At 46.0% G+C, this 24,420-nt stretch overlaps 1 protein-coding gene and 1 long non-coding RNA gene across 4 annotated transcripts in view; one reads left to right on the forward strand and one right to left on the reverse strand.

The window, feature by feature from the left end:
- Positions 1-24,420, forward strand: part of MSRA (methionine sulfoxide reductase A) — a 256,046-nt gene that overhangs the window by 223,069 nt on the left and 8,557 nt on the right. The window lies entirely within an intron of this gene.
- Positions 18,204-24,420, reverse strand: part of LOC108504940 — a 17,279-nt gene continuing 11,062 nt past the window's right edge. The window contains exon 3 of one of the 2 annotated variants that reach the window (XR_001877322.1): positions 18,204-18,307. This is a non-coding gene — a long non-coding RNA (uncharacterized LOC108504940). Of the gene's footprint in view, positions 18,308-18,505; positions 18,629-24,420 lie in introns of those variants that run through there. The other variant, XR_001877321.1, reaches the window with a different exon arrangement.

Consider the following 24,420-nt stretch of genomic DNA (forward strand, 5'->3'; position numbering starts at 1 on the left):
TGGACAGGGCTCGGAGCAAGCTGGGCTAGTGGAAGGTGTCCCTGCCCATGGCAGGGGATGGAATGAGATGAGCTTTAAAGTCCCTTCTGATCCAAACCATTCCATGATTCTATGATCCTATCCTATTTCCAGACCTGGGATTCCTGTTCTAAACATAACCCTCAACTCCAGGTGTTGTCCTAAAGGAGTGGGATCACCTGCTGTGACTCACCTGCCTCCACTCCGACCTTGTTGCCTCTTCCTGCTTTGCCATGTTTCTACATACAAGGAAAAAAGTAAAAAAGCAGCAGGGGTGTCAAAAGCAGGTGGATGTGCCATCCCAGAAGTAGCTTTTATCCTCCCCGGGTCCAATACCAAGGGTTCTTCCAGCCCAACTTCGTCGTACAAGAGATTTTGCTGGGAACACTTCACTGAGGGCATCAGATGTGAGTGTCCTGTGTAGGATGTCATACATAGGGTGACAAGTAGGATGGTCTCCAGTGGCCTCTGGGTGTCCTGCTTTGCTAGTGATACCTAGGGAATGGGAAAGCTCCTTCACTGGGTTTGTAGGATCCATAATCCACGGACTCAGAAATGAGCAGCCAGATATGACAGAGAGTTTCCTGGCGTTTTCCATACCCAGCCCAATTTACCTCTCTAGGTACAGCCTGGATGTTTCAGGTGGGGTCCAAGCAAGAGTTTGCTGAATTTGGGCAATACCTCTAGACCTGGGAGCAGGATCCCAGATGAGGAAGCCTCTCCTGTACCCTACAGGCCCCCTAAAGCTGTCTCTGGGTGGTTGGTTGGGAGGTGTGGTCTCCCAGGCATTATTGCAGGTGTTATTGCAGGGCAATTCAGATGCAGCCTGAATATGCTTGGAGGCACGTCTTCAGTCATATTTATTTTCCTAAAAGAAAAAGGTCAGCCTGAATGAAATAGGAAGTCATTTTACCTCTCTCTGGGAGCCAAACAGCGCAGCAGTAAAAAGAAACTGCAGAACAAGCACTAAAATATCGTGGAGAAGAGGGTTTAAAGGGTCCAGCAACTTAAAAGAACTCCATTGTCTGTGTTGTCCCACTGGTGCAACAGTGGAAGATCAGCTGAAGGTCATCATGATGTTTTTACATGGGATGCTGAAATAACTGGTGACTGCTTTGAATGTTTTAAGGGAAACCTGAAAATGCCTCTCCTTTAAAAGCTCCCATTTTCAGTCTAACCCCAAGTTCAGCCCATTCCCCAACACTGAGGGGGATTCCTGAAATCTGACATCTTCAGGAATCTCTGGTCTTCGGCAGCAGCACTGGGAGCATTCAGAAGTGCCACCCAAATTCCTGCCCAGTGTCCAAGTGCACGTCTTGGAGAGCTGCATGGCCCACGAAATGTTGAGATGGTTTGGGCTGGAGAAAAGGTTCTTCATGAACTAAAGGTTCTTCCCCCAGAGAGGGGTAGGGCACCGAACAGGCTCCCCAGGGCAGTGGTCATGCCCCCAAGGCTGCCAGAGCTCCAGGAACATTTGGACAACGTCCTCAGGGACAGGGTGGGATTGTTGGGCTGTCCTGTGCAGGGCCAGGAGTTGGATTTGATGGTCCTCGTGCGTCCCTTCCAGCTCAGGACATCCCGTGATTCCACGATTCCATGGTAACACTTTGCAGCCCTGGGATGAACAACAGTGAAAACCGAGTGGTATTTCATCATTTTAAGCTGCACATTTTAACTCTGGGAAGCCAAGGAAGTCCTCTCATCACTATGAATCACTGTGGTTTCTAGCAGAGCCATCCCAGGCTCCTGTGGAATGTCTGCATGTGGGAAAGGTTGCGGAAAAAGATTATTTAAGAAACAGTAAGCAATGATCTGATAAAAGATGACAACATAATTAATATCCTCAAGGAGGCAGAGTTAAAGCTCTATGAGCCTTGCATTTCTCATTTCCTGACTTTTGAGTGCTTAACTGTGCATATTTAATGTTATATTAAAATAAAGGAGAGGAGCATGTTATAAGCAAATAGTCCCTTTCCTGCTCCTTGAGGATGCTGAATTATTTCATGGAAAATGCCTTGTTTTGATGGGATCTGCGTGACGTGAATTGAAGTGACATCAGCTGCGAGCCACATTTGTAATTCCAATTTATAACATCCAATTTATAACGTCCAATTTATAATATCCAATTTATAACATCCAGTTTATAATTCCAATAATATAAAAATTGGGCCGTGCCTTATTCCACCCGTTATCAGAGTCCGTGCTGCTTTTTGACAGACATAAGCTAAATATGAAATCATGGAATCATGGAATCCCAGAATGGTTTGGGTTGGAAGAAACCTTAAAGATCATCTCATTCCAACCCCCTGCCATGGGCAGGGACACCTTCCATTATCCCAGGTTGCTCCAAGCCCCATCCAGCCTGGCCTTGGACACTTCCAGGGATGGGGCAGCCACAGCTTCTCTGGGCAACCTGTGCCAGGGCCTCATCACATACTGTTCCACAGGGCAACTGGCCAGGACTGGGGAGGAAAACATGGTCTGGGAAGAGACCTAGAAGGTATCAATAACTTGCTGCAGGGGATGTTGGAGCTCTGTTATTGTAAGACTGACCTGAAATGAGGTAAAGCCTCTTAGAGACAAATTTACAAACATAAGGGTAGGCAGTGACTCTTTAAGAAGGAGAGGGGCTCAGTGGGGATGATTATTCCTGAAGATGTCACTGAGACACACTGCAAATGTTTCCTTTTATTTATATATGTAACATTCTTTTCCTTAAAAGAAAAATGTGAATGCACAGCAGGTATCCCAGGTGGAATGTCACCTCTTAAATCTGCCTCACTGGCTGTGCTGCCACCTTCCAGCTCCAGCACCTCTGGTGGAAAGGTGACAAGTCTCCACAGCTTTGCAGATGGAAGATCCACATTAAATAATAAAATCTGAAATCAATGAGCAGCACCTGGTGGAGGTGAAGTGCCAAGGTGATGCTGTGAGTGATGGCAAGAGAGTCGCTCTTGGTGTCCACACCCTGTGCTTGCCATCAGACTTGGATGGCACGAAGCTGTGCCAGGGGAGGGTTAGGTTGGATATCAGGAAAAGATTCTTTCCCCAGAGGGTGGTTGGGCACTGAACAGGCTCCCCAGGGCAGTGGTCATGTCCCCAAGGCTGCCAGAGCTCCAGGAGTGTTTGGACAATGCTCTCAGGGACAGGGTGGGATTGTTGGGGTGTCTGTGCAGGGCTTGATGATCCTGGTGGGTCCCTTCCAACTCAGGACATTCTGTGATTCTCTGAACCAAGATGGCAGCTCAGTTCCCTTGGAATAGGTAAACCATGCTCTCATCCTCATCCTCTCAGAGCACCAGGGCTTTTTTCTCACATCCAGACCTTCTTTGTGTTCCAAACACTCATGAAGGCACTGTCAAAGTACCAAACTTTCATTACAAAGCAGGACTGACCAAGAGGCAGAAGTGCCTGTAGCTAAAATAGAAGTGAGATGATTTTTTTTGGAACTTCAGGAGATAAGAGGCTACTGCATTTATTGTTTTGAAATGTGCACAAAACATACCTTGCAAAACATATTTAATAATAAATATTCTTATCAGATCAGTGAAGTGTCTGTATAGTTGTGGAGAGGTGACTGGAATGTGCACAAACGGGTTTTAATGGACATTTCAGGAATTTTCGCAGTTCCTGGCACTATCTGTGCAAACCTGGAATAATTGTGCCTATAGATGTAGACCCAAACCCAGCAGGAATCAGATTTGAATCAGGTCTGTTCTGTGGGCAGGGATTTGCACATGTCTTTCCACCATCATCAGGCCAATTTTCTTTCACCCAATCTGTTGTTCTGGAAGGCTGAAAATTGCACAAACTGCATGAAAACACAGGACCAGGTGTGTTGGCTCTGACCAAAGGTCCACCCAGCCCCTTGCCCTGATGGCATCCATCTAGGCTGGATCCTCGTCTTGTGTCCATGACTGTCTCTCCTTGGTGGCCATGGTGGCTTGTCTGGTGTTTTGATAACTCTTTTGGAGGATGTGGACTGTGTTGCAGCTTTTCTGGAGTTCTGGTTCCTGTGGCAGGAGCAAAGGTGGGCCTTTCCCTCAACCTAAACATGATGAGGTGTGGAAAAAGCACCGGTCAGCCTCCTTTGGTGTGATCAGAGAAAACCAGGCAGTTGGCAGGTTTGGAGATAGGGTGACGAGCAGGAGATGAGATCTTCAGGTTAGGGAGGGAGCCTGAGTGCCCAGGCTGCGAATCTTTCCTTTTCCAAAGCTATTAGGAGGAAAAGGATGATCTACAGGCTCTGGAAGTTTGTGACCTTTGGGTTATTGTCATTCTTTGACTTCCATCTTCATTGACTGCCATGTCCTGGTCCTTCAGAAGGCGCATCACAAAATGTTCTCCAACCACATCTTGGAAAGGAAGAGCAGCTCTGGGAAATGTATCAGCTGCTTTTTGTCAGAGAAAAGTTCTTCTCTTGGAGATTGGAGCAGACAAGCCTTGAGGGACCCTTCTCTGTGGATCCCATTGACTCCAGCACTCTTCAGGGATAGTGGAACAGCCTTTGATGATCCACCTGGTTGAGCATGTTGGAATGGAGAGCTCTTGCTCAGGCCAGGCTCCCAAGAGCCATCTGCTCAAGTGCCCACTAGCAAATCTCAGCCTCTGAGGGTCTTACTGCATGTTCTGGGACATGCACAGTCCAGGTCTTCTTCTAAAGATCAGGAACTTCCTGATAATCTAAGGATCTGGAGCCTGGTGCCACTTCCAGCAGGATTTACAAGACCTCATGGTGGCTTATGACATGGGGCAAGGAGAGATTTGGATGCCATAGGGAAGCTGGATCAGACTGGAGGAAGAATGTTTGCCCTGAACTCTTCTTGGATGTGGCTGTGGAGAAAGGAAAGCTTTAGGCTTACTTTGCTGCCACAAACCTTTAAAGTTCAACTGGGAGGTTACACTATTTAAGTGTGAAAAAAATCCCAGCAGTGAGAACAAAATAAAACACCCACTGTCAGCAACATCCTTCTGTTAAAATACAATATGAACTAAGTAAAAATTTCTTTTATAAAACCACAATTATTTTCTGATCACTGGTGGTATCCTGGATATTGTGTTCTGCTGTATTTATTTAGGTTGGATATTAGACAAAGATTCTTTCCCCAAGAGGGTAGTTGAGCACTGAACAGGCTCCCCAGGGCAGTGGTCACAGCACTAAGGCTGCCAGAGCTCAAGGAGCATTTAGACAATACTCTCAGGGAAAGGGTGGGATCACTGGGAATGGAGGGTCAGGTGTTGGACTTGATAATCCTTGTAGGTCCCTTCCAACTCAGCATATTCTGTGATTCTCTGATTTAACCTCCTGACAGAGAGGGAGCTGCAGCAGCTGCAGATTTCCAGGTACCAAAAAAATAAGGCCAAAAAGCTGCCATGGGATGTAAATTCCTGTGAGCGCGGCACGTGGGGGCTGTGGGTCAGGACCCTCCGTGTTACCCCTGCCTCTGCCAGCAGCCTCCTATGTACTGCTTCCTTTCCCTTCACACCATGTTCTCACCAAAATAACTCCTCTGACATCAAAGGCCCCACATCTGAGCTGCTGGAGGGGAGGAGGAGGAGGAGGAACAGACATTCCAGGTGCAGTCATGCGTCACAGACAAGGAACTCACACGACCGTCAGCTGGAGGAAGAGGCCACCCTGACTTCTCCTCTCTTCTGCTGACCCCTTCCACCCTTCCCTTTCACCAGCATTTGTGTGCTGAACCACTCCTGAGATCTAAACTGGCAGAAAGTGTTGTACTCTTACCTGCTTTGGATATCCACTGATAAAACTCCCTTGTCCAGAATGTAACAAGAGCACCAGCACTCACCTGAGGAGTTTGGGAGTGAACAAGAGTGATGGAACCTTAAAGAACATCTAGTTCCAATCTCCTGCCATGGACAGGGATGTCACTCACTAAATCAGGTTACTCAGGGCCCAGTCCAACCTGGCCTTGAACACTTCAGGGATGGGGCAGCCACAAATTCTCTGGCCAACCTGTGCCAGGGCTTCACCACCCTCCCAGCCAACAATTCCTTCCCAATATCCCATGTAATCCTGCCCTCTGGCAGTAAGAAGCCATTCCCCCTTGTACTGTCCCTCCATCCCTTGTCCCAAGTCCTTTTCCAGCTCTCCTGGAGCCCCTTTAGGCACTGGAAGGAGCTCTAAGGTCTCCCTGGAGCCTTCTCTTCTCCAGGCGAACACCTGCAGCCTGTCTCCTGAGCAGAGGGGCTGCAGCCCTCGGAGTATCTCTGTGGCTTCTTGTGGACCTACTCCAACAAGTCCAAGACTTTCTTGTGCTGAGGACCCCAGGGCTGGATGCAGCTCTGCAGGTGGGGTCTCATGAGGGCAGAGCAGAGGGGGAGAATCCCCTCCCTCATCCTGCTGCCCACTCCTCTTGTGATGCAGCCCAGGCTGCATTTGGCTTTCTGGACTGTGGGTCCACAGTGGGTCTGGACTGGTGGCTCACATCCAGCTTTTCATCCATGAGAACCCCGAAGTCCTTCTCCACAGGGCTGCTCTCAAGGAGTTCTTCTCCCAGTCTGTGCTCATGTCTGGGATTGCCCTGACCCAGGTGCAGCACCTCTGCACTTGGGGCCTGTTGAACTTGGCTCAACAGATGTTGCAGGGCCAAACCTCATGGGTCTTATTTCCTAAATGAATCTGATGGAAATTTGCCTTAAAGTCATTAAGCTCATTATTTGGCACTCTGATATCAGTGACAGCTTTGAATAGGTGAGATCTAAGCGTGAATTGGCCCTTAATTCTTTGTTTGTAAGAGCACACACATAATCCAGTGCTGTAACATCACACCTTGTACATGCAAAATACCCTTTTTTTTAATCACAGAAATTCAGAAATGACTTATGCATTCACAGAGCTGAAGTATTGGTACTGTGATACATAACAAATCAAGCAATTATTAGGATGTTGAAGATGGTCCATGTGTCTGATGTATGAACTTACTAGTGGCTAAATAAGACAGGCTGAGGCTGCAACAATAAATTTGCTGGTGTCACATGGAATAGAGCAGAGCATCCTTGAAGTAATTACAGGTGAGTGGCCCAATGTTCTGTTACAAATGTCCTTCTATTAAGATGTTTTCCATCACATTCTCTCTTATAAATCTGGATGTTTTATTGATGCAGAGCTAAATCAAGTATCTGCCATCACTACATTCTCTTCCTCCACCCCCAGCTGGCATTTCATGCAGCACATATTGCAGTTTTCTTTTGGAACAGAAGCCTTTTCATCTACTTAAAAGCAGAAAAATGACATAGGTGACATAGTTTAGCAGCATTAAACACATTAAATATGTCTGAGCTGCTGCAGATGGGGAAAAATATAAGTCCTGGATACATGTGAGATCTACAGAAAAACTGATTTTTCTTTGAGAAATGAAAACTGTGTTTTTCATGCTCTCAGCTTAAAGAGTACAGAAACTTGGATCTGGAAAGGATTCCTTAGGTCAGCTAATCCAGTTCCTTGTTATTCTGGCCAATCCTGTCATTGAATCCTTCCCATAAATGAATCGAGCCCCATTTAACATCTAGTGAGTTTTTTCTCTCAGTTATTCCCACTGGGGGGAATAACTTCATTTATCTTAGAGTAAAAGATTTTGGGTTTAATGTTTTTTATTCGATTTCCATGAATTTCTTCATGGCCAGTTTAGCCATGTGTGTGGTTCAGATTCTCTCACAAACCCTCTCCACATCTGCTGGTTGCTCACTGGGCTTGGACAGAGCACAGAAATGCTTTGGAGTACCAGGATAACATGGAATGGCAATTCTGCTTTGCCAGATGGTACCATTTTTTAGAAGAAAACTGTCAGTCATTGCCTGTTGGGCTAATTCCTTATGCCAACCACTACAACAAAGCTGATAATAGGCAATTTGGGAGGTTGGAGCCATGGAGGATTAAGGATTTACTTGCACTGGAGCTTGAGGGAGCTTTTCATCTCTGTTGCCACTTTGACCAACGTGTCCTGGTGTCTAAATACATGGTGGGTGCTGGATGTTGGTTGCCAGGGCAGGAGCAAGGCTGAAGATTCCCTGACACAGCACAAATATGGGAATGGAGCAATAAACAGGCACCAAAATGGGGCAGATTGTCCTGGAGTGAGGTAGAATCATGGAATCATTAAGGTTGGAAAAGACCTCTAGATCATCGAGGAATAATGTTCTGCTGCCAAAGAGCAGGGGGAGGATCAGTGTCAGAAGGATGTGAAATCCTTGGATAGGTCCCTCTGTCTTGCTTAAAAAAAGCTTATATTGGCAGCCAGATTGATCCCAAAATCTTGGCAAGTCATCATCCTACCACTTTGAGGTCAGCTGATGCAGGTTCTGGTTCAGTAGCACAGCAGGTCATGAGACTTAGAGATGTCATGGAGGTAGAAACCACCTAATTCTGAAGGGCTGAGCTGCAAAGCTCCATGGAATGGCAGAAAATGGATGCAAATAACAGAGCCAAGGTGTCATCAAAATGAAAAATTACTTAAGGTTGCTCACCCAAACTCATGTCACCAGCAGAGAAATTGGTGGAATAATGCTTTAAGCTGCTTGATAATGTAGAGGTGGAAAAAAGGAAAACACAACAGCGTTAATTAATATGGAACAGATCAAAAGATGTCCCAAACAGCCTTGGAAATGATGCTGTGTAAAAGTTCTGTGATGGGAATAAACCATGTAGGAAATACTCCAGACAGTCCCACTAACAGGCTGCTCTGGTCATGGGAGGAAATTATTAATCTACATCTCTCTTTCCAAGAGATTTCTTGAATGATTCTGTCCCTGGATTTCACTTGTCTCGTTAATTGGGGCATCATGGTTGAGTTCCTCTGCCCATGCCTGTCATTAAGGTTGGAGAAGCCCTCTGAGATCACCAACCATTCCAACACTGCCAAGGCCACCACTGACCATGTCCCCAAGTGCCACATCTGCATGGCTTTTAGACCCCTTCAGGGACAAGGACTCCACCACTGCCCTGGGCAGCTGTGCCAGGGCTGGACAACTCTTTCAGGGTCCTTCTTAGCTTTTTTTTTTTAATAGTTGAAGATCTTGCTTTTCATGCCTGGATTTGAAATCTTCCATTTTCGTCCGTTTCTGAACTCCTGAAGATTAGTTGGTTGTTTTTCTATAGGAATCCTCTTCCTATTGATCTCAGAGCTGTCAGCACTTACAAGTGGCTGGAACTTGCAGGAGATGGCTGAGGTAGTGGAGGACTGGAAAAAAGGAAGATTTGGTGCCTGTCTTAATGGGAAAGGAGGACCTAATAGTGTCAGATCCACTCAAATTCCCAGAAATACACTGGCACAAATAATCAGAGCCCTTACAATGACTCAGAAGTGAGTTAAGTACAGTGAACATGGACTTTTCAAGAGCAAGGGACATCGAAAAAACCTTATTTCCTCCTATGTGAGGATAAAAAAGCTTCTGGGTAGAAGACAAGTAGTCAGAGTCATGGTTTTTTGTGCAAGAAAGCTCCTGACACTGCCCCTTGTGACATTCTTGGAAGAGAACTAAGGCAAAGAGGTCTACATGGAACTACTGGAAATTCTGCAGGAAATTTGCTGGATGTCTGTAATCAGAGGAGTTAACAAGAGATTTGACATTTATTCTGTGTCAGTGTAGAAAGATGCATTCAGTGGAGCTCGCAGCAATCTGGTTTAGGCAAGAGAATGTAACTGAAGGTATTTGGAGTGAAGAACAAGGCTGGGTGACATGAGAAAAGATGGGGAAAATACCCAGCAGGAAAACTAGAAATGTAGCTGATGCTGTTTTGGGACAGTAGGATGTCTGAGAGACCTGGGTTGTTCACCTGGAGAAGAGAAGGCTCCAACTTAGAGCTTCTTCCAGTGCCTAAAGGGGCTCCAGGAGAGCTGGAGAGGGACTTGGAACAAGGGATAGAGGGACAGAACACAGGGAATGGCTTCCCACTGCCAGAGAGCAGGGAGAGATGGGAGATTGGGAAAGAATTCCTGGCTGGGAGGATGGTGAGGCCCTGGCACAGGTTGCCCAGAGAAGCTGTGGTTGCCCCATCCCTGGAAGTGTCCAGGCCAGGTTGGACAGGGCTTGGAGCAACCTGGGATAGTGGAAGGTGCCCCTGCCCATGGCAGGGGGTTGGAGTGGGATGAGCTTTAAGGTCCCTTCCAACCCAAACAATTCTTTATGTTCCATATGTTTATGCTGGTTTATGTTTGCTGAATATTTTGGGAGTCAGGGTCTGCCTCCCCTGATTGGAGCTTAAATGTCCCAGCAGCCAAGACCATCACATTTGTCACCTGCAGTAAAGTGGAATTTTCGAACTTAATGTGTCTCTCCCTCTGTAACTGGACTATACTCGGAGCAGGGCACAGTTTACACATGGAATAGAATTAATTCCTTTGGAAAAAAGTGGTGAAAGGAGTTTTAATTTTCATGGTGGGGGAGTTAGAACTGGATGATCTCGAAAGTCCCTTCCCCCTAAACCTTTCTATGATTCTGTGAGTAATTTCAGCATCTCTTCTTTTTCAACACTAAAGAGTCTCAACCTATATAATTAATTTATTCTTTAGCGAAATTTTGTTAAGAGAATCGGAATATTCTATGAGAACTTGATTATCTCGTTGCTAGAAATCAATCCCAGATCCAAATGAAATTTCTGATTGTTGTTTCCTCCTATTTTATTGTGCTGCAGAAGCAGTTAAATCTCAGTTTTTCACGCTGCACACACGGATACACGGAGAGCCCAACACACCCCTTTGTAGGATGTGTCTTCTTGGCAACTTGTGGGAGTTTTGCTGGCTCTGGGAGGGACCTGCAGGAGTCAAGTGCAGCACTAATGTGAGTTCCCAGTGGCTTAGGGGGAAGCTCATTACTGACCCGGCCTCGGCGTCTTCTTCATTTACAGTAACACTTTAAATATTTAATTGATCTCTCCTGCTTTCCTGTCATGGACCATTTTCCCTCAATTGATTCCTTTTTTTTTGGGGGGGGTGATGGTGGCAGGGATGGTTGGAATGCATTTATGTTAGTGGAATTCTATAAATTATCCTCATTAAGAGGCCAGATAACAACAGGCCAACGTGGGATTAAGTCTGAGCTTTGCATTGTATTTTTTTGCCTCAGGTTCTCAAAGCACTTCAGAGGTACAAACTGGATAAAGGTGAAGAGCAAAGCTCTGCTGAAGGTTAAAAAAAAACTTATTAAAGTTCCTGGGAGCTACTGCTTGGGGTTGTCAAAGCAGAAGTGACAGGATTATCCATTCTGGTGAGGGATGGGATCCTAACTAGGGAAGGGGAGTGGAAGGCTGGCATGAAAATCCCAGAATCCCAGAATGGTTTGGGTTGGAAGGGATCTTAAAGGTCATCTCATTCCACCCCTTGCCATGGGCAGGGACACCTTCCACTAGTCCAGGTTGCTCCAAGCCCCATCCAACCTGGCCTTGAACACTTCCAGGGATGGGGTATCCAGAGCTTCTCTGAGCAACCTGTGCCAGGGCCTCACCACTTTTTCCAGCAAAAAGGTTTATGGTCTTCTTGGTTCCATCTCCTGAGACTCCACATTGGGTCAGGCAATGCCAAGTCACTCAGGAGGTCGAGCAGTGCCCTCATCTCACACAGTTGAGCTGTGAAACCTCCCTTCTGTAAGTACAGATGTTGTCACATCTGTTTTACAAGCAGGGAAATAAAGGGACAGGCAGGGAAAGGACCTGCCCCAACCTCTCATCTTCAGCCTCATAAATCCGGTGTTGACTTTGCAGGATCACAAATTAATTTTTCCCACAAAGGATTTGGCAGCAACTTTTTTGGTTGTATTTTCCATAAGGTCTATAAGCCTTGCTTTCTAATCCCATGGAATTGGCAGATGTAAGGACAGTCATAGCAGGCACATTAACTTTACATGGCACCTGAGGGAATCATAAAAGCAATAGCACACCTCTGGGGTTGTACAGAGCTCTTGGAGCACAGCTTGGCTTGTTCTTGATGAGCACGAGATCACTTCATAAACCCTACAAAGAAAGAGCTGTGGGGTATTTGCCTTTTGCCAGGCCACTCTCAGGGAAGAGAATAAAAACCTCCAGTAGCTGGAGACAAACACTTTTAGTGGGCAGGAAAAGGGGGCTTTCAGCAAATGTGCTTTGAAATAGAGTCACAGGATGGTTTGGGTTGGAAGAGACCTTCAAGGCCATCTAGCTCCAACCCCTTGCCATGGTTCCTCTAGACCAGGCTGCTCAAAGCCACGTCCAACCTGGAGGGGATAACAAAAATATTCTGAGCTGATTCAGCTCCCGATGAACACGGAAATCACCTTGAAATGCGTCATAACCCAAATGAATCCCTTGCACAGTTCCACAGTTGTTATTGATTGTTATTTCATCCCTCAGCCAAGAAAAGCTCAGGTGTGTCAGATGTGCATCCAAAGTATTCCCATGTCATCTATTTTTGTCAGTCTTAAATCTAATGTCCTCAGGTAGCTGAAACAATAAATTAAAAGCAAACACCCCCAAACCTGCCCTGCTCAGTAGGAACTCAGTATGAAGAGCTATCCCACAAGTGCCACAAGTGTTTTCCTTCAAATCACACCGAGACAGCACAGAAGGAAGAGAAAGCTGAGTTCCTGCTCTGTGGAAAGAGGGTATTTTTCGTGCAAAAGAGTATTTCTTTTCATCACAATACTTGGCAATGCTATCCATTATTGCACAGCTCAAATGTTCAGCCTTTGAACTCAGAAACTCGGATGGGGTACAAGGACCAGGCTCTGTCCAACTCCATTTACGTTCTCACTGTTTAAGGATTTGAGTAGTGGGCTCTGAATACCCGCAAATTGCAAAGACAAACAGTGCTGTTGTCATTATTGATGGTTTGTGTCCTTGATACAAGTGCTGCATCTCAAGGAGGGGATCATGTGATGGTCCACTGCTGACTTTCTTGGCACCCTTCATTTCAGTTTTGTTTGGTAAGTGGTGGAGTCTTTCAATGAAGATGCAACATTTCAATTACTCCTCTCTTTTCTTCCCTGGAAACTGTCAAGGGATGAGAGCTGTGATTGTGATTGAAAATACCCCTGCAAAGCCTCCAAATTATTATAACTGAAATTAAAAATCTTATTCTTGAACTGCTGTTAGGTTTCACCTTGAAAAATCACTCCTGGCTTTCAAAGAACAGTGTCTCATGGCTAATAATAGTAATAATAAGTTGATAATTTAGCGGATGTCGACCATGGTCACAGAGAAATCTCAATCTTCTCATTGCAAATTTAGTTTGCTTTGACCTGGAATCACTGTGAGACATTTTGGCATCTCAGTGTTGCTGGTGGAGCTGGATGCTCCCTGTTTTAGGGATGTCTGACAGTTCCTCTCAGAAGTCTTTCCCTCAGTTGATTGATACTTCAGCAAACATTAATTTGAGGGGTGAAATTTTCCCTGCCAGTTTTCTGCCTCCTCAGACTGATATTTTTAAAGTCCCAGCCAAAATTGTTGGGAGCAGGAAGCTGGAGAAAAAACATGTTTTCCATACTAAAATATTTCTCCCAGCCTATCTACGAGGAGCTCTGGTCCCTCCCCGCTGCAGAGCAGGGATCTGAATTTCAGGAAGGAGGCGTCTTTTTGCGCATATCCTGCTTTTTTTTTTTTTGATCTCCCTGTGGAAATTTCCCTGGATTTTCTTAATTTACAGACATTAAAAAAAATACCACAAAAAACCAACTAACCAAAAACCAACACACATTTGGGAGAGATGTCACAGCATTTGAAAGCTGGAGCCTTCAAGAGATGCTGCAGGGTTTTTGTGTGGTGCTGCTCTGACTGCACCTGGCCTGGGGCTGCAGCCTGTTTTCCAGTGAAACCCAAGAGACAGGGATGCTCCTTCCCATCCAGGCTGATGTTTGCTCTTTAAAAATTTGGGAGTCGAGCTCCCCAGGGGTTTTAAAGCAATTACACCCAGTGAGATGAGGAGGGACAAGCTGCCCTGCTGGAAGGCAAAAATAAAAAAAATCATATTTTGAGGGTGCAAAGAAAGAAGGGTGGGACAGAGAGAGAGGAACAAGGGAGCTGATGGGGGTAGAAATGTTTTAGGGCTGCTCAGACACATCAGAAGGGGAGATGGGGCCAGGAGACTGGTGGGATGTACCTGGATCTGTAGCCACAGAGCTGGGTGAGGGGCTGGCAGAAGAGGGGTTCCCCAGGGGAGTCAGACCCAGCTGGTGATGAGAGGGAGAGTCATAGCCCTAAAATAAATCCCACTGCTTGGCCAAAGTACTATTTGCCACACCACAAGCCAGCAGGGTGACTATTTAAAGGCTGAGCCGTGGGCTACAATCATAGAATCATCATGTCTCAGAATGGTTTGGGTTGGAAGGGACCTTAAAAACCATCTTGTCCAACCCCCTGCCATGGGCAGGGACACCTTGCAATAAATACACCTTACAATAAATGCAGCTGCAGCCCTCCTCCTTTTCCCTGGATCTCATTTTTAACATCCTACCCACAGCACGTGATCCCACAGCTCCTTATTTCCCAGTGAACACTCAGCTTGGAGCACAACAGCCCTGTTAAACTCCTCAGAACAAAGTGCTTGGTGGTGGATTTTCACATCCCAGCAAAGCCCAGGGAACATCCACTTCTGCAGCGTCAGGTATTAGCAAGGAACAAGACACACACACACTTGGAGGGAAGGAAAAGAGAGGAAATCAAGCTGCTTTCATGTGCTCTTTGTAATTATTTTCCCCCTGTTGTTCAGAATTCAAGTTTTTTGTTTTTTTTCTTTAAAAAAAAAGAGGGGAAAAAAAAGAAGAAGGAAAAGAGGGCTCTAACATTTACTGGCAGTAATCATTGCACCATCTGCTCCGGGAGCTGCTTCCAGAACACACGTTCTCAGCTGCTGAGCAGTCAGCTCTCCTCTCCCTTCCTCTCGGAGACAGGGATGCCAGCAGTTCCTAAACTGTAACAGCATGAACAAGCCTTTTGGTTTTTCGTTGGTTTTTTCCCCTCCTTTTTTTCTCTTTCAGTCACTGGAAATTTTTTTTTTTTTTTTTGAGAAGGCAGGAGAGTTTGGACTTTTCACCAGATTGTTTTAAAAACTGAGCTCTTCCCGACGTGAGGGTTCTTCATCTGAGTGCGAGTGGTAAAAATGGGAAAAATATTCATATTTTAATATTTTGGGGATTTGCTTTGTAGTAGAGCTTCACTGGCACCTGTGCTGCTCTCAAGGATGGATTTAACCCGTGTTTCTTTAGCTGTGCCCGTGGAAAAGCTTTCCTGGTGGGATACCCTCATGCTCCAAGGCACGGACACCTTGGATTTCTGCTCTCATGATCTGTAACACTGAGCTCAACACCAGCTTCCTCCCCTTTTCTTCCACGTGCTAAGTCAGCACTGAGCTGTTCAACATCCCTGTCTCCACTCCAAGAGCCCAAATTCATCTGTGAATCACAGGATATAAAGCAGGAGGAGGTTCCTCACCACCAAATGGGCTTTGTTGGCTGAAAGGAGCTGGGACAGCCTGAGTTGCCTTCTCCATGTGCTCCTGTCTCGCTGCCCTTTGGCTACTGGGGACAGGGGCACTTAAGGAAATACATGGCTGAGAGTAACATTAATTAGCTCCTCCTGTCCTCGAGTGTTTCTGTGTCACTGACTCCCCAGTCTATGGCTCTTGTGTTTTCTGTTGTTCCTCTCAGCAATAATAACCCACGATCTCTGTTTGTACATTTAAATTCAGAAGGAAAAAACATCCATCAGTGAAAGCCCCTATTCAATCCTCCCACTGCAGAGCCAGTGCTTTCCAAAGAAATGAGGCAGAGTGAATGCAGAGCCCATTAGGCCTGTCCCAGGAGGCAGGATCTATATGCTCACAGATGTACTTACAGTAGGAAATCTGCATTAGGGAAAAAAATTCCTGCTTGACCGACGGTATTTGTGCTAAACCACACGATTTCAAGTGCAGCTTTGCAGGGAGAAGTGACTCTGTGGGATGGCTTTGTGTGATTTTATGTGTTTTTCATTGCATCAAGAGCAAATTTACTCCTTTACAAGCGGGAGAAATGTGATTTCTCTCTCAGCCTCTCATACTTCTCTTATTTCCATAGCCCAGGCTGGATCTGAATGAGTGTTTTCCCATCCACAAATCAGGGTGGTTTTTTTTTTTTCCTCAGCATTTGATCCAGCTGAACTGTAATGCAGATCACAGAGGTTGGAGCCTCAAAACCACTTTGGGAATATCTCTTGTTTCTCAAGGCAGTGCCTGTGTGAATAAGCCTCTGTATTTTCACAGGCTGTGACACTTGGACCAGTTCTTGCCTGCCATTTAAGAAAATGTCAATCTCTGGGGTCAAATGAGTCGGAGATGCTATTTATAAAAAGGTTAGAGGAGCCAAATATTTATTGTCCTCACAGCACAGGATAGTGACACAGGGCAAATCAGAAGGGGTTGGGAAGACAAGAAGTGGAGGACAAAGAAATGAGGAAGCAGGAAAAAGAGGGAAAGAGAAAAATGGGAAGATGTTTGTGTTTGTGCCTATGGCAAATATTCCCTGTTCAAGGGAAGCCCATCCACTGACCTTCTGTTGCTGATGGAGACAGGAGCTCCTTACTGTACCTCCCCACATGATTCTTAGATGTAGGGCTATGTGGGAAAGGGGAACAGGAAAATCCCCTGCAGGATGGCTGATTTTTAGGACCAAAAGCCTTGTCACACCCTGGGATGGGCAGGTGCTGGTTTTTTTATCAGGTGTGTGGCCACGTCACACAGACTGCAGGACTAGCTCAGCCATGGAACACAAAGCTTTGCTTGCTGAGGAAAATTAGGAACAATCCATGGGGGGTTGGAAAAGAATGAACTGAATGACCTTATTCCCTCAATAGGAGCACAGATGCCATAAGTGTGTGTTAAGGGCAGCAGATTTGAGACCATCCGTGGTGGGAGAGGCCACGCTGACTTGTGATCTCAGATATAACACTTGGACGGGTATGGGAAATCCTTTAATGTGTTTTTCCTGCCCACTCCCAAGTTCTCTTGCTGGTGGAACCCCCATTGCTTCCCCTGGAGAAAGGACAGCCTGGCAGGGCTGGCATCTGCTGGTGCCCACGGCCTTGATCACAGCAAGTGCTTGGACCGAGTCCCCTCTTCCCTCCTGTAAATCCCTCAAAGGGCCCACACGGAGATGGACTCAAAGGGGCAGCAACAGGGAAGCAGCTGTTGTCCAAAGGAAGGAGTCGAGGGCTGTTGGGAACGCTGTGATTCCTCGGAGCAACATGTCCTGGTGCAGCCCTGCCCTGCCAAGAGAGGCACCGAGCCACGTGCGGCAGCTCCAAACGCTCCGCTGGCTTCAAAGCAAGGAAAACAGAGGGGAGAGGGCAGAGACCCCAGTGGAGACTGGGGAGGTGTTTTGGGGAGCACTGTTTTGGGGAGCCCCATAATTTCTCTCTGCTCCCTGTAAGCACCTAACTGAACAGTTTTTGAGGTTTCCTAACGCTCTTAATTAGGCCAAACTTAAAAAAGGACCACTTGGCACCCTCGGCGGCGAGAGCCATGTGCTACCTGCGGCAGGCCAACTCCAAAACGCAACTGATTTTTCTCTCTTACCTACGTTCTGCATTCAAGCAGCTGCTCCTAACAGGTGCTTGCTCTCTTCTGAGCAGATGGCAACGAAAAAAACGGGATTGTTGGCAGGTTTTGCCAGGGAGCAGCCTCCTTATCACACATAGTGGTGTGTATACAAACACACACGTGCTCTCAGGCTCTCGGTTTAAGAAGTAATTCTCCTTCTGATACAAGGTCAGTCACGTGGGGGGGCTTAGCCAGGATGGGCTGTGTTTCTCTCTTTTGTTTCCTGGGTCTAAAGGCGTTTGGGACTTTGCTGCCACATCAAAACCCCACAAATTTGGCTGTTAGTTCAGCTCTTCTGCTGTATCTAAAGCACTGTGTTTTAGGAGGATTATGTAGGCTGTGTACCTTCATATTTATCACACAACTCCAACAGCTTTAATACCAATTAACTAGAAATCAGGCAGATTTTAGGTGGGGAAAAACCCTGATGTTTTTCTCTTTTCTCTTGTTTATGGTAATATAGTCAAAATGCAGGAAACAAATCACAGAATCATAGAATAGGCTGGAAGGGATCTTAAGGATCATCTCATTTCAAGGATCTCTTGAGCCTCAAATAAAACAACCAGATGAAAATCTGCAGGGGAGTAGAGACTCAGCAATGCCTTTGAAGAAAGAAATATAACAGTGTTTTATCACTGGGAGATGCACCCAGGACTTTGAGGGCCAAAATGTGCTCAAAACTGCCACGGGAAAGTACCTGGGGAGATGATTTGTGCTGTATCCATCACCTGAAGAGAGACAGCTGTCAAACAAATCCCTCTGTCCCTTTTTATTCTTGACTCTTCTTCCACCTCCCAGATCTTGCCTGCTGAGGGCTGAAAATGGTGCAAAGCAATGCCAGGTTTGCCCAGAAGACCTTTCCTGCTTCTGTTCCTTGTGCAAGAAGCACCAGGCAGAGCCATCCTGGCCCTGCTTTGCTGTTCATTTCAAAGGAGCAGCCTGAGCCAAGAGAGCCAGATGAGGGTGACATCTGGCCATGGAAGCTCTGCCAAGTCACTGCTGTTCTGTAGCTGGCAGGAAGATGATGTGCTGCAAATGCCAGGTTCTCTCTGAAATGTAAAGTGCATTCCCTGCATTTTCTTTGCTTCCCATCCAGCCTCAATCAGCTCAGTGTTTTGTTTTACTAATGGCCAGATTCAAATCTCCTTTCCAGGCACATACATCCATTTCATTGGTGGTGGGAGCTTTATACAGTGGGTGGAATTTGACCCTGAAGTCCAAAATGGTCCTGTGTTTTCTGAGCTTACTGACAAATTAACTTGTTGCAAGTCAATCTCATTCAAATCCCCTCTCCTGTGGGGTGTGTTTGTGGTGAGGGTTGCTAATCACATCTATGGGAGTTGTTTGTGCCTAAACTCTTCCAGGAAGGAGTAGGCAGAGCTTGGAGTGGGTGGATAAGCTAAAGAAGCTCTGGAGGTTTCCTTCAGTGGTATTTTTCTCCAAGCCTAAGGTGCACCTCTAATAAAAAAATCACTGTAGCTGGTGAAAAGAGCTTGTGGAAGAAATCTGTTGCTGATCAAAGGTATGTGGAGTTAAAAAGTAGCTTGTGGGGTTGGAACTAGATGATCTTTAAGGTCCCTTCCAACCCAAACCACTCTGTAATTCTGTGATTTTGGGTTCTAGGTCCCCTGTACACACGGTTGCTCTCTGTGTGCTCAGAAGCAGTAGCTACACAGAAGATGCTCGTTCAGGGATGGTGTGTCAAGGAGCTGAAGCTGAAGGATTTTCCCTGTTTTCTTGTAAAGGATTTTTATTTTCACCCTTGTTGCTGTACTTGCAGCATTTTTAGTGGCTGCCAAACTGAGCTGGTTTTGCAGCTGATGTTCCATCCAAGTGTTTTTGTTTTGGTTTTTTTTTTCTCCTGCTCTGGTAAAATAGTTTTGCTGCACTGAACCAATTTTCTGAATTGTAGAAGAAAGGGGATTGTGTTAAATCATTGCCAGGCTGGGAGAGCTGGGGGGGTTCACCTGGAGAAGAGAAGGCTCCAGGGAAACTTTAGAGCCTCTTCCAGTGCCTGAAGGGGCTCCAAGGGAGCTGGAGAGGGACTTTGGACAAGGGATGGAGGGACAGGAGAAAGGAGAATGGCTTCTCACTGCCAGAGGGCAGGGATAGATGGGATATTGGGAAGCAATTCTTTACTCAGAGGGTAGTGAGGCCCTGACAGCCGTGGCTGCCCCATCCCTGGAAGTGTTCCAGGCCAGGTTGGATGGGGCTTGGAGCAACCTGGTTTAGTGGAAGAGTCTGTAGATGGATAGGGATTGGAGAAACTGGATTAATTGTGTGTTATTTTGCTGTGCTTAACCATGCCAGTAACTCCCCAGCAGTTTTATCTTCACAGATAACTTCTGTGGAGCTGATTCCAGAGGAATGTTTGTTGGGATGTGGCCCTAGCAAGGTGATGCAGTGAGTGCCCCTGGATTTAGTAGCCTCTGTGTGACCCCAGCTGTGCCTTTTTCCCTTTCGTGCTGTATCAGTTCTGCCTGTTTTGGTGCCTGGACTGACTGCTGGACTTTAATTCTGATGCACAAATATCACAGTGACATTTGTGACATCCTGGAGAGGCATCTTCCATCCTTTTGGTATCATTCCAGTGGGATGGGGGTCCCCATCAGTGTTTTATCAGACCTGCCAGCCTCCTGAGCATCTCTGGTTCCTGGAGCTCCTTGCATCCTTGGGATTCACTGCAGTAAAAGCCAAGTGTGTGACTGAGAGCATTACCCTACCTTCTGTGCTCAGATCAGTTGATTTCAGCATCGAATAAGCCAAACCAAACTGATCCCTGTGGAAATTCTCAGGATTGAACATGCTTATTCAAAAGGTGTTTGCATCTGCTGGCTCACACCCAGCAAATTCAAACCATAACCGTTTTACTTTTTGTTTTATGAAAAGTTACCCTCTGTCTGTTCCACGGGAATAGGTGAGAATATTTTGAATTAATATCAAGTTTTATTAAATATTTGTGAAATAGGAGGGATCTTTGCATTGAAAGATATGTGTTGATACCATTTGAAGCCACCAAGCTGATTGGAGGGGTGGAGCACCTTTACTGTGAAGAAAGGTTGAGAAAATTGGGACTGTTCAGTCTAGAGAAGAGAAGGATTTGGAGTGACTCAATTGCAGCCTTCCAGTACCTGAAGGGAGCTGAGAGGAAAGATGAAGAGAGACTTTTTACAGTAACCTGGAGGGACAGGACACAGGGAATGGTTTCCCACTGCCAGAGGGCAGAGATAGATGGGATATTGGGAAGAAATTCTTGGCTGTGAGGGTGGGGAGGCCCTGGCACAGGTTGCCCAGAGAAGCTGTGGCTGCCCCATCCCTGGAAATGTCCAAGGCCAGGTTGGATGGGGCTTGGAACAACCTGGGATAGTGGAAGGTGTCCCTGCCTGTGGTGGGGGTTTAGAACTGGATATCTTTAAGGTCCCTTCCTACCCAGGCCATTCCATGATTCTATGACTCTCATACAATGCTACATAACTGCTCAACATGAAATATCACCCTGAATATCTAATTAAATCTGTGTATCTTTAGATTCCGTCCTTATCAATTATCTTAATGCACGCTCCTGTAAAATAATCAGGAATTACCGTGGCAGTATGTTTTATTGGCTGCCAAAAAATAAATTACTTGATATTATCCCAACACTTGAGAGCAAAACTTATTTTCCCAGAAAAGATAACAAACAGCTAATTCAGGTTTTCCAAGGCACGTGCACCGTTATCGTTCGTAAGAAGCTTAACCAACCTGAAAGCAAATGCTAAATGATCCAGATCTTGGGCTTATTAAGCCTGTGTGTTTTTTCTACCACTTAAAAGCCTATCAAAAACCTAAAGATGTGGGTAAATGAGATTTTTCTGGGAGGCTTTAAAGTTTCCCTCCTTCCCTTTTTTAAAGCACAGAGGCGATGTCTCTGTTTACGTGTCGTTTGCGGAGCTCAAACGGAGCGAGTACATCCCTGCTGCAGTTTCATGGAACATCCTTTGTTTATTCACACTGTGCCACTTTTAAACTTCAGATGTAAACAACAAAGGCTTCTTTGTATTTCACACTATCTCATACTCACTACCTTCTGAAGTCCAAAGCCAAAACACTGTGGAATTTTACCCTCCTCACACTTTCTTCTGCTTGTCAGATGCGTTCTTCCAGCCTTTTCTATTTATAGGAGCTGGAAAACTACTTATCTCCTGATTATAACGTGCTCTGTTCATTTTCTCTTGACTTTTCAGTCCTTGGTATGGGCTAAAATTGTATTGCCTGGTAGCTGTTTCGGATATAATTTTAGTAGTAATTATACATGTATTCCATAACAGAAACAATTTGTCATCCTGAAATATCCAAATTGCTTTAAAGTATTCGACCTGTGTGTGATCTGTTACATGGATGAGAAATCCAGCAAATATTCCACTGAAATCAGCTGGACAGGAAGGTCAGAAAGAGCCAGGCTGGAAATGCAGCAGCTGTCTGCCAACACATTTGGGGGCACAAGAGTTTGGTTTCCATTTCAAAGCAGAGAGGGAATTTTAGTTGAAAGTTTCACAGAGCTTTAGCTGTGCCAGTCCTTGAGGTCCAGCACTGAGACGTTCACCCTGCTTTACAGCCACTGGGAAAGACCTTAATTTTGTGTTTCATTTGACATGGAACAAGTAACGGTGTTCAGATCAATCTCGTGCTGGATCCATCCCCCCCCCCCTCTGTTTGCTGATGTTTAGAAAAGGTAGCCAAGGGTCTTTGCTCCTCTTCTCCCATTCTGTGCTTATCTCCCTGGGAAAAAAAAAAAAAAAAAAGGACAGACTATCCAGAAAACCAGAGTAACATGGGGTTGATTTTTTCCTTTCCCAAGGACAAGTTGGATCCTTTGTCATCTCTTTTTCTCAAGCTGCGTTTGAGCACAAGTGAGGTCTGATGAGCCTGTGCACTGAATCCTGGGGGCAATTTTGGGCCCCTCAGACAAGAGAGACATGGAGGGGCTGGGGCGTGTCCAGGGAAGGGAACGGAGCTGGGGAAGCGGTTGGAGCACCAGGAGAGGCTGAGGGAGCTGGGGGGGCTCAGCCTGGAGAAAAGGAGGCTCAGGGGGGACCTTCTGGCTCTGCAACTCCCTGACAGGAGGGGGAAGGCGGGGGGGGGTCGGGCTCTACTTCCAGAGAACAAGGGACAGGATGAGAGGGAATGGCCTCAAGCTGTGCCAGGGGATGTTTAGGTTGGATATTGGGAACAATTCCTTCATGGAAAGGGTTGTCCAGCCCTGGCACAGCTGCCCACAGTAGGGGTGGAGTCCCCATCCCTGGAGGGATTTAAAAGCCATGTGGATGTGGCACTTGGGGACATGGGTTAGTGGTGGCCTTGGCAGTGCTGGGAGAGTGGTTGGACTCGAGGTCTTTTCCAACTCAGAGGTCTATCCCAACCTAAATGATTCTGTGATTCTATGATTCTATTTGAGTGGAACATTCAATATAAACCATGACTAACAGCTTTGCTGTAAATTGGTAGGAATGTTAGGTCCATGTTAGATCCCTCTGGGATATTTCCTCATATAAGAAACCAGCAACACAGAGTGAAAATAATGGTGACAGCAGCAGTAGTTTAGTAGGTGAGTCCGGTGATGGGTGTTTAAGGTGAGTTGTTGACCTCTCCAGAGTGTGGACAGCACAGTACAAATGATTTCCCAGCTTTTTTTGGGGATGAAATGCTTTAGCTTTACAAACTAATGGTCATGGGAGGCTGAACAGAAAGGCAGAGCTTGTTATTAGAGGCAAAATAAGTGGCAGAGGTGACAGGTTGCCCAACAATTTCCATAACAAGGATATTTCAGGATATTCCAGTATAGCGATTTTTGGAAGTGAATATTTGTGCTTAGTAGGTTTTCCTCTCCAATCACAACAGAAGTAATTTCTGGATTTTTCAAGATGGGTTTAGGAAAAGATAAATTGTTTCTCTGAAAAATTCATATATTTTCCTGAGAAACTGTCATGCTTATATATCATGGAAGAAATACTTGATATAAATCCGGTGTTTTCTCACTCCAGTGAGAAAAACAACATGATGGCAGAGCTGAACTGAGCCCTCTGCCTTCACTGTGTGAAATGAACATTTTCACGTCTACATCGCAGCTCCCTTGAATGAAAAATAATTGGAGTGCCTTCCATTTATTGCCAGTGGTTCATACACGGGGGAGCACCTTTGCACAGGGAGGTCTGCACCCTGCAACTAGTGTGGAACAGACATAACTGAGCTAATGGAGGTGGTAAAGCCTTGTCAACACGGCATTTATTCATGGAGTGTTTTATTGTGCCCACAGGCAGCCTGGAGTTGCCTGGTCTTACATTACTTCTGGACGTGAGTCAGCTCCTCAGGCTGCTCCACCTGGAGATACCATTTGTGGTCTTCAGCAGCGTGGAAGGTTCTGCACTAACCTGCTCCATAAGTGGGTCGTTTGCAGTGGCCCCAGCTCAGTTTGGCCCTGGCCATTCTTATTTCAGGAATCTGAGAGTAATGGATGGGTGATTAGTGGAGGAGACTCTGCTGTCTCCAACCACGGAATAGATTTTAGCTTTAGATCACTGGGAGTCAGAATGGGGCACGTCTTTTCTTAGCCATCATAAATTATCCATGCAGGATATGCAGTAAAAGGCTGTTTGGCTGCGTTAAAATTGGCCAGACAAACAGAATTTCCATCTCTCTCAATGGCTCCTTCAACACCTAATTAGTTCCCAGATGCTGGTTGAGCAAGATGTCTTTTATCTTCGCTAATGTTATCTTCCTATCCCTCCTAAATGCCCCCCGGTGCCATTCCCCACTTTCATGTCTCTTCCCTCTGGAGAAGGCAGGATGGGTGTTCAGGAAGCTC

This window comes from Lepidothrix coronata, unplaced genomic scaffold, assembly GCF_001604755.1.
Source record: "Lepidothrix coronata isolate B3197 unplaced genomic scaffold, Lepidothrix_coronata-1.0 Scaffold179, whole genome shotgun sequence".
Taxonomy (NCBI): domain Eukaryota; kingdom Metazoa; phylum Chordata; class Aves; order Passeriformes; family Pipridae; genus Lepidothrix; species Lepidothrix coronata.